Here is an 11483-nt window from a genome sequence, read left to right as displayed (position 1 = left end):
TATTCAGTTGTTTTTCAGGACTCAATTTACTTTTCTCATCAACAGCTAAGACCATACTCAGTTTTTGAAATTCTTATTTTTTCTTACATTTATGTCATTTTTCCCAGTTTTTGCCTCCTGGTTCTTTTTCCTTTACATATACCTTATACTTAGGTGTATTAATGGAATTATGCAGCCATTAGAAAGTATCTCTATAAAGACTGTGGAAAGATGATTACTTGAATGTCTTAAGTGGAAATAGTGCAATGCAAAATGCTACATGTTAAAAATAGGAAAGGTGCTGTTGGTCTTAAGAAGGCATTATGGCCACATGACCAAAGATAACAGAATCTTACCCTAGACTGTGGCCACACCCACACTCACACCTAAGATCCCTCAGGGACACAAAGGGAATGTAACAAATGAGAATTAAAGTATCATTTGCTATGTGTACTCTGGTAAGCTGGGCTTGAGCACTGCTTTGGGCTTCAGATCTGAAGACTTCCTCTATCTTCCAGGCATAAATAAACTCTTACCTCGGCAGGAGCGCATCAGATATGTATGCCTGGTCCTTTGCCTGAGAGGGAACAGATCCTGGTTTCAGCAGTGAACAAAGAGGCAGCAAAAAAGACAAATTCTCGCTTGAGTGTGCTGGAGCAGGCTCACATGACTTGAGAGCTGATTCTGATCACTCTTCCCAACTCTGCAGTCAGCATTCAGTGAACTCAAGTTGACAGCTTGCAGTCAGCCATGGTGGGAGAATTTACAACGTGGAAACTGGTAAACACTGCAAAGTGTGGCTCCCTATCCCCCACCCTTGCCCAAAGCTGCATGTTAACTGTTGATTAGCACACCACTGGGAGAGGGCAGAGAACATGTTACTCCCCTACTCTGAGCTGGCTCTGGTTATGTGCACCACTCTTTCATTATAGGAAGAGAGAGCAACATCTAGATTCATTATCTGCTATAATAAAGATGATGACAATGACGATAAACACTTAGTGAGCATGTCTAGATGTTGTGCTTCACTGTACCAAGTGCTTCCCCTGCATAGCCTTAATTTATACTCAAATGACTTTATGAAATAGGGACTGTCATTACCTCTATTTTACATATGAGGAAGTTGAAGACCAGAGTAAGTAATTTGTCAAATGTTCCACTGCTGGTGAATAGAAGATTCTGGATTCCAGTCCAGGCAAGGCCTCTCTAGAGTCTCAGCTCTGATCTCCATGATAACCCCTTCCTGGGGAAAGTAGGAAGAGAGGTTGGAAAGTTTCATCCCCAACTAGCAGTTGACAGCATGTATTACTATGATAGAAACATTAGATGTTATGGAAAAACCTGAATGAACTTTCTGACCAACCCAGTATTTAAAAGATGCATCCTTGTGTATTGTGATACAACTTTTATACAAGATTTTCAAACTTGCAAAATAATACAACATATGTTCATGGATATTTACATATGTGGTAAAAGTGTAAAAACATACATGGAGATAATGTGGGTACCTGGCTATTTTTTATGTTACCACTTTTTTGTATATTTAAACTATTTTGTAATAAAAATTTAATGTATTTCTATATAAGGTAATCAGGTTGGTTTTAATGTGAGATTATAGGTAGTTCTACTCATTTATTTTATTAAAAATTTTTTTTAAAGATGTTTATTTATTTATTTATTTATTTGCCATGCTGCACAGCTTGCGGGATCTTAGTTCCCTGACCAGGGATTGAACCCGTGCCCCCTGCAATGGAAGCACGAAGTCCCAACCACTGGACCGTCAGGGAATTCCCTCTAATCATTTATTTAAAATTTTTTAATATTGTTGTATTGTCCTTTCTTTCTTTCTTTTTCTTGGCTGCATGGCGTGGCATGTGGGCTCTTAGTTCCCCCAACCAGGGATCGAACCCATGCCCCCTGCATTGGGAGTGTGGAGTCTTAACTGCTGGACTGCCAGGGATGTCCCAGTATTGTCCTTTCAATTACAAAAATGTTTAAAAGAGTGAGTGCATGCTAAAACTGGTAAAACCTGAATAGCCTGTAGTCTATTTAGTTGTTAATGTTAATTTCCTAGTTTTGGTACTGTACTATGGTTATATAAGATGTCATCATTGAGAGGAATGAGTAATGCAATGTATCATTATTATTTTAAATGGATTAATAAATAAAGGTTATTTTATTTATTATTCTCAAAAAGTTCAAGAATCTCGGGGCTTCCCTGGTGGCGCAGTGGTTGGGAGTACGCCTGCCAATGCAGGGGACACAGGTTCAAACCCTGGTCCAGGAAGATCCCGCATGCCGTGGAGCAGCTGAGCTTGTGCGCCACAACTACTGAGCCTGTGCTCTAGAGCCCACGAGCCACAACTACTGAAGCCCGTGTGCCACAACTACTGAAGCCCGTGTGCCTAGAGCCTGTGCTCTGCAACAAGAGAAGCCACCACAATGAGAAGCCTGCGCCCCGCAACGAAGGGTAGGTCCCACTCGCTGCAACTAGAGAAAGCCCGCGTGCAGCAGCGAAGACCCAATGCAGCCAAAAATTAAATAAATGAATAAATAAATAAATTTTTAAAAAAGTTCAAGAATCTTTGTTTTAATGGAAACTTCCTCTAACCCCCAGGTACTGTTAGATTTTTTTTTTTTTTATGTTCCATCCCTCTATCATAGCGCTAACCATATTGTAGGTTGTTTATATATAAAGTACTCTATACATTTAAACGCTATTCTTTTTTTCCAGGAAACTTTGATGGGCCATAAACTTTTTTCCATATTTAAGAATTGAGATATAATTCATATACCATAAAATTCACCTTTTAAAAGTGTATAATTCAGTGGGTTTTAGTACATTCACAAGGTTGTGTGACCATCACCACTATTTAATTCCAGAATTTTTCATCACCCCAAAAAGAAACCTTGTAACCATTAGCAGTCACTTATCATTCTTCCCTCTCCCCAGTCCTGGAAATCACTAGCTAACTTTCTGTTTATATGGTTTTGCTTCTTCTGGACAATTCATCGGAATGGAGTCACACAATATGTGTCCTTTTTGTCAGTTTCCTTTCACTTAGCATGATGTATTCAAGGTTCATCCATGTTGTAGCATGAATCAGTATTTTGTTCCTTTTTTATGGCTGGATAATATTCCATCGTATGTATATACCACATTCTGCTCATCCATTGATGGACATTTGAGTTGCTTCCTTTTTTTTTTTTTTTTTTTTTTTTTTGCTATCCTGAATAATGCTGTTATGAACATTCAGGTTAAAGTTTTTGAGTGAACATATACTTTCAGTTATCTTGGGTATACATCTAGGTGTAGATTTGCTGGATCATACAGTAACTCTACGTTTAAACTTTACAGGAACGGTCAAACTTTTTTCCAAAGCATGGGCCAGCAACTTTAAAAGAACTTCTTTTTTATTACTATAAAAGTAATACATTATATAACCATTATAGAAATGTTCAAAAATTCATTAAAGAATCAGGACAAAATAAAAATCATTCTCACTTTTTACTACTTATGGATAACAACTGTTAATCCTGTGATGGCTTTTTAATATGTGTATATGCATGCACACACATACACACAAATAATCAGTATCATGCTATATATAGTTTTGAAATTTGCTTTTCTTCACTTAATAAAAGAATTTTTCAAGTTGTTAAATAGCCTTCTAAAACATGACTTAAATGGCTACATATTATTATTTTGTTTGAATGTACCAGGATTCATATAACTCGTGTCCTTTTGATGGATAATTAGGATACTTCTACTTTTCCCTTGAAAGCTCCATAACGAGATCCTTGTTATATAAATTATGTTTTTGATTCTTTTCTTAGGATACATTTCTAGAAGTTGAATTAAGTATATATATTTTGAGTGTTTTTGATACAGATTACCTAACTGTCCTCCAAAATGTTGTATCCATCTATGTTGGTTTCCAGCAGCAAACAGGATGGCCTGTACCACTCAATGCTGGCCTATTGTCATTAAAAAAAGGCTGTATAAGTGTTTTGCTTGATATTTCTTTATCAATGAGAATGAAATTTTTTTTCGCATGCTTATCAGTCATTTGTATTTCTTCTTTTTGTGTCCTGTTTTTCGTGTTCTTGGCTTGTTTTTCTACCTTTTGTTTGATTTGTTATTCATTTGGAAGAGAACATAGTCATATATATTGCATGTATTTGTTCTAATTGAGTTTGTGTTTTTTACAAATTTATCTTTTTTCTTTTTTATACAGTATAAAAGTAATAGATGCTCGATATAAAAATACAAAAAAATATAATAATATAAAACATAGATACTGAAAATTTCCCATTTCCATCTTCTCAAGTTGATAACTTGGTGTATATTCCTCCAAATGTTTTTTCCTATCAATATATTATGAATTACATTTCCTTTCAAAATTGGAATCATAGTACATATACTGTTTTTAACTTGATTTTTCACTTACTATATCTTATACATATCATTATACATGTTAATATGTACTGCTTTATAACTTCTTTTAATAGTTATATACTACTATCACTATATTGTATTTTTAACATAAAAGTTTTTTTTACATTTTTATTTAGTCATATCATTAAGTCTCTTTTTTTATGGCATATTGCTTAATTTTTATGCTGAAAAAGAAGGTTCCCAATTTTTTATAAGAATTCTCTGATGGGGGCTTCCCTGGTGGCACAGTGGTTGAGAGTCCTCCTGCCGATGCAGGGAACACGGGTTCGTACCCCGGTCCGGGAAGATCCCACATGCCGCAGAGCGGCTGGGCCCGTGAGCCATGGCCGCTGAGCCTGCGCGTCCGGAGCCTGTGCTCTGCAACAGGAGAGGCCACAACAGTGAGAGGCCCGCGTACCGCAAAAAAAAAAATTCTCTGATGGACTGTTCAAGAAATCATCCTTTTTAAAAATTTTTTTCTTTCTTTATTTTTTTTGGCTGTGCTGCACGGCTTGCAGGATCTCTGTTCCCTGACCGGGGATTGAACCCAGGCCACGGCAGTGAAAGCACTGAATTCTAACCAATAGACCACCAGGGAACTCCCAAATTATCCTCATTTTTAAGAGACAAGCTCTACTGTAAAAGACTAAAGACTACTGACACATCTGTGTAAGCTATAGGAGGAGTCTGGAAAACTTTGCTTTGCAGATAAAGAGGGAAAATATTGTTTTGATAAAATAAAATATATTAGAGTGCCTATTTTAAGTGAATAAAATTCAGAATACATTACCATTTCAGCTGGTCTTAACAGGTAATTTTTAGAAGTTTGAAATATACCACTAGTCTCTGAAAAAGGGAATTCTTAGTCCCCTAAAACATTCATGAAAAAACAATTATTATCACTGGGTTAGGTGCTGGGGCTGCAATGATGAGAAAACACGGATAAACACACTCATACAAACGCACACAATCTCTGACCTTATGGACTTTACAGTCAAGTGGGGAGAGAAACATTATTAAATTATTACACAAATAAATATATAATAACAAACTGCAGCGTGTGCAATGGAAGAAGAGCATAGGATGGTATGAGATGATCATGAGGGATCTGACCTTGGCCTGGAACTTCTTGGAAAGCTTGACATACCTGGGATGTGTCAGCTGTGCTGTGCTTGGGGGATGAGGATGACGAGGAGGAATCTGGTGGCCGGTGAGGGGGTTCCTTCAGGAGAAAAGGGACTTCGGGAGCAGGAATCCTGAATCTAGAAGGAGCAGGGGCCTCGAGCAACAACACAATGGCTAACACAAATGCCTGCAGAGAGGGAGGACTGTGGGAGAGGAAGAAGGGGCATGCCTCGCTAAAGTGTATTTAAATTTAAAAATGGTGTAACTACGGGCTAACAGTTTGTGATCCCTGCTTTACAGGGAATGTGAGAGTCATTAAATGTTAGCTGAAGTCCTGACAGTGTCTTGAACCTGAGTGTTCAAAGAATTACAGAACTTAAATGCTGGGTACAACCCAGCAAGAGTTCCTGAAAGAGTTGGAAAAAGAAAAGCCCGGTGTGAGCATGATGTTACTAAACGCCAGGGAAAGAGGGCCTTTTAAGGAGGAGGCAGTGAGAGCTGCTAAGAGATCAAAGCAAATGAGAGCTGAAAAAATGTCCATTGAATTTCACAGCACAGAGGTCAATGACCTTCACAAAAATGCCTAACCTGTGTTCATATTGTATAACGAGTCTCACCCATCTTCTGGATTGTCTGTGTCTTTTGCCTGACTGGGAGGGGTGTGGGCTGCTTTAGATCCAGCACAAGTTCCCAGAGATCCGGCCACATTCTAGCAACAACTAGCATAGTGTTATAAACAACAAGACCATTATAAGATAAATACATTTTTGACAAGGCATTTTTTACCACATGCTTTGATATCAGAGAGACTCAGTTGGACTCATGTTAAAAAACAGAAGCATGTATTTCTTGTGCAATGCTGTATAGGTAGGTATCTGATAAATTTAGACCTTCAGAGCCAAAGTTCTATGAGATATACTACTGCCTTTACTTAAGATAAAGAAAGTACAGGAATCTGCTAGCGATTGAAAACTATAATAGAAAATTGTTGTACCTTTATTTGTAGAAGAAATGTTCTAAAAACGTCTCATAGAGCAGGGTGAGAGTAGTTTTCTAAATTGAAATTATAAAATTTATTATTGGGCTTCCCAGGTGGCGCAGTGGTTGAGGGTCCGCCTGCCGATGCAGGGGACGCGGGTTCGTGCCCCGGTCTGGGAGGATCCCACATGCCGCGGAGCGGCTAGGCCCGTGAGCCATGGCCGCTGAGTGGGCGCGTCCGGAGCCTGTGCTCCGCAGCGGGAGAGGCCACAGCGGTGAGAGGCCCGCATACCACAAAAAAAAAAAAAAAAAAAGAAAATTGATTATTATAACTGACATTTTTCAAGATAAAACTAGAGCATATAATGATTAGTGAACACTACACAAAGATTCCAAAATAAACAGTTTCTACAAATCAAGTTCTCTTAAACAACTGCAAATATTTATACAACAGTAGTCTTTACCTGAATGAGTCATTTCTTAAGGCCCTCATAAAGTGACTTTCATCAAGAATAAAATTCTAGGGCCTCCCTGGTGGCGCAGTGGTTGAGAGTCCGCCTGCCGATGCAGGGGATACGGGTTCGTGCCCCGGTCTGGGAGGATCCCATATGCCGCGGAGCGGCTGGGCCCGTGAGCCATGGCCGCTGAGCCTGCGCATCCGGAGCCTGTGCTCCACAACGGGAGAGGCCACAGCAGTGAGAGGCCCGCGAACCGGAAAAAAAAAAAAAAAAAAAAAAAGAATAAAATTCTACATGTATGGAAATTAAGTTTAGAGAAAAAAATATTAACATAATTGAGTGTAATCATTGTTAAAAATATCAAAACAGAGCACTACATTTCAGAGTATATGTAATGATTTTTAAAGCTCTAGTGAGGCGTACTCTAAAATGTAGTTAATGTTTAAGCAACATACTAACTTTAGTCATACAATATAGTTAAGATCATTATATTAAGATAAATTATATAGGACTGATATATAAATATATATATATATATATATATATATACACATAATTTCCTCTCAGAGGACTTTAGGAGTATTTGTCATTGTTAATTCTTTTTACATTCATTAATTTTATTTACAAATTGAAAATTTTAGTAAACAATACACTTGAAATTAAATGGTTCAATGGAATTTAACCTAGGCACATATGTTGTACTTTTATATACATTACTGCATTAAAAAATCTATAATTTTCAATAACCTCAAAACTATTAAAATAAAGGAAATTTCTTCTCCCTTAAATCTTGGACCCTGTTATCAGATTAGTCTTCCCAAAATTCTGTTTTCATCTTGTTAGTGCCATATACATAATTATTCAGTGGCTTCCCATTTCCTACAGAACGAAGTTCAACTCTTTATTCTGACATCAAAACATTCCACAATTTGGCCTCAGACTTTTTTTCCAAACTAGGCCATACTCTTCCCTGACTCAGTATCAGTGAAGCTAATTCCCACCATGAACTTGTGTCCCTCACCTCCAATGCTCTTCCTCTTACCTTCAAATCCTATGATCTTTAATTCTGTTTGACTCCCACCTCCCCTGTGAAATCTTCGTGATGCTTCCATGCCTTCCTCTGATCTTGTCTTCACCACACCACTCACATTGACTCTTAAACAGCCACTGTTACTGAACTAGTTCATGCTGTTAAGACTTGTCTCTTCAACCAAATGGGAAATTCCTCAGTTAGTGTCATTGGTACCTAGCACAATTCTGAGTATATAATTATAAGCATATGTTAATATCATCTTAATTACCTCTGACATTTTATTCTTATAACTTATTTTTCCATCTAAACAAACAGCACAACTAAAGGCCAAGTTTACTGTTCCTTAAGCATCTCTCATTCTCTCCCAAGGCTAACTGATCTTGCTGTTTGCTCCATCTAATGCACGATCTTCACTGTGCAATTGAAATATATGCAACCTGTAATTTTCTTCAAACCAAGGCTTAATTCCTTTAATTTCATCAAGTCTTAGGTAAGTTTCGGTCTTTTGTGATAAATATATTTTTACAGGTAGATTCTTTTCCTTTTAATGGAATGTTTTGGATGTTCCAGCAATTTCACTGAAATTGTAAAGCTTTAAAAAACACTGCAGAGTCTTCCTTTCATTAAGTGAAATGTTTTTTCCTTTTCCTCTCCTTTCCCTAAGCACAAGGAAGGAGGTACAGCAGTGGAAAGATAGATAAGTGCTTTTAAAAGGCCACCCTGGGGACCTCCCTGGTGGTGCAGTGGTTAAGAATCTGCCTGCCAATGCAGGGGACACGGGTTCAAGCCCTGGTCCAGGATGTGGAGGAACTAAGCCCATGCACCATGACTACTGAGCCTGCGCTCTAGAGCCTGCGAGCCACAACTACTGAAGCCCATGTGCCTGGAGCCCGTGCTCCTCAACAAGAGAAGCCACCGCGATGTAACAAAGAGTAGCCCCCACTCTCAACAACTAGAGAAAGCATGCATGCAGCAACGAAGACCCAACGCAGCCAAAAATAAATAAATAATACATAAATAAATATATAAAATAAAATAAAAGGCCACCCTGGGCTGGGTGTAAAAAAAGCAGAAATTATGGTGCTAGCTTCCTCTACTGCATAGGCAGTTTAGCTCTGCTTAAGACTATTGTGCTTGAGCCTCACATTACAAATCCAAAACAACTGTTATTCAAAACCAGCATGGTTTTCTTCTCCCATATAGCAGTAGCAACCATTTATTAAGTACCTCCTATATGTCAGATACCATGTTGGTTGCTTTGTATGTTATCTGATTTTCACAATCAAGTGAAACATGATCCCCATTTTACAGAAAACTGAGGCTTAGAGATGCTTAGTAACTTGAACAACTTGTATATGGCAGAGCTAGAGCTTGGAAGCAGAATTGGTTCCAAAGTGTCTGCTCTTTTTGCTACACCTTGCAATGTCAGTGCCTTGTATTGCCAGGAATTCTCGTTGGGGAATGTTGGGGCTTGCATTCATGACTTTGGCAGCTATTGGGAAGGGAAGGACAGAATAGTAATGAAATGTTCCAGTATATCTAAAGAGGCTCACCAGCACCCCTCTCCTGCACATAACTGCTCCAGTCTTAATTATTAGACGTTTCCCATTCTGATAATTTACATTTCAGTGTACACCAAATTTGGCACTGTCCCTTTTGTTATGGAACATCTGATCACATCTTGGTAGGTGGAAGGAAAGCTGGCGGATTTCACCTTTATCAAGGCTCAGGACAAAAACAACACCATGAAATATATCACAAAAATAAGAATATAGGGCTTCCCTGGTGGCGCAGTGGTTGAGAGTCCGCCTGCCGATGCAGGGGACACGGGTTCGTGCCCCGGTCTGGGAAGATCCCACATGCCGCGGAGCGGCTAGGCCCGTGAGCCATGGCCGCTGAGCCTGCGCGTCCGGAGCCTGTGCTCCGCAAGGGGAGAGGCCACAACAGTGAGAGGCCCGCCTACCGCAAAAAAAAAAAAAAAAAAAAAAAAAAAAAAAATATATATATATATATATATATATATATATAACATTAGAAATTCTACCTGTAAAAATATATTTTTCACAAAAGACAAACCTACATAAGACTACATCTTATTGCTGTGGTGACATATGAATTCCAGTCTTAAGCTTAGTCTGCTTATTTGAAGAACAGTCAATAAAAGGAAATTCCAGTGTGATAAGAATTTTGACAGTCCCTCGGTATGGGATCTAGTTATAGTGTGCTCTTCCAGGAAGGAGGTAGCTGTGTGGGTGGGTTTTAATCCATGTATGTAGGGTTTTTTTATTTTTTAATTTATTTTATTTTTGGTTGCATTGGGCCTTTGTTGCTGCAAGCAGGCTTTTCTCTGGTTGCGGCAAGCAGGGGCTACTCTTCGTTTTAGTGCGCTGGATTCTCATTGCCGTGGCTTCTCTTGTTGCGGAGCTCGGGCTCTAAGGCGTGCAGGCTTCAGTAGTTGTGGCACACATGCTCAGTAGTTGTGGTGCATGGGCTTAGCCGCTCTGCGGCATGTGGGATCCTCCTGGACCAGGGCTTGAACCCGGGTCTCCTGCACTGGCAGGCGGATTCTTAACCACTGCGCCACCAGGGAAGCCCGTGTATGCAGGTTTTAATCTCTCTTTCTAGTCACACTATATGTGGTGATTCCCTGATTGGCTGTTTTATTAGGACCATGGGAGGGAAAATAGGTTATTCTTCCTTCCCTATTTTTCTGCACTTAAGAGAGTTTAATATACGATGGTCTCTTAGTAGTTAATTTTTTAAAACAAGCTAGGGATTTCTATGCAGATTTAACCAATGTTTTACATTTAGTTGGTTAGAAGTTAATTAATTAGTATCTACCAACAACCAGATACACATAGGACAATTTCTGATTTATGAGTTAATAACCTTTCACTCTTGTATCATTTTAATATTAGGGTATTCAAAATGTTTCTACAAATCAGGAGTTTGATTTTCTTTTAATAACACTTATTTAGTAGGAGACTGGGGTGCAGTTTTCGTTGGCACTGACAGTTACCGTGCTGTAGAAAGACCGTGTACCTGGAATCTGACTTTAGAGTCTCAGCGCTGCCTCTTGTTTTTTGCCTTGGAGAAATCACTTTCATCCGTTTCCTCATCTATAGGATGAAGATCATAATTTCCATTCCACAGTGTTCTTATGAAGACAAAATGACATAAATATAGGAACTGTTGTTCAAAGGCAAAATCGGGTTTAAGGGAGACACACACAAAACTGGATTTATGGGACCCCGGGCATGGTGAGGAACTGGACATCTCAGAAGGGAGTAGGGAGGAGCTTTTTATGGGGTTTGAGCTAGTATTATTAGTCACCGAGTCCAAGTACTGTAAAGAGACCTCGAATACCGTTCCCCCCAATTCTACTTCCAAATCCCAGACTTCCCCAAGTGGGCAGGGGGCGGGGAGAACTCAACCCCAGGGCAAATTCTGTGATTTTTGTCCTTGCTTCACA

Source organism: Mesoplodon densirostris, chromosome 17, assembly GCF_025265405.1.
Source record: "Mesoplodon densirostris isolate mMesDen1 chromosome 17, mMesDen1 primary haplotype, whole genome shotgun sequence".
Taxonomy (NCBI): Eukaryota; Metazoa; Chordata; class Mammalia; order Artiodactyla; family Ziphiidae; genus Mesoplodon; species Mesoplodon densirostris.
This window is presented reverse-complemented; position numbering follows the sequence as displayed.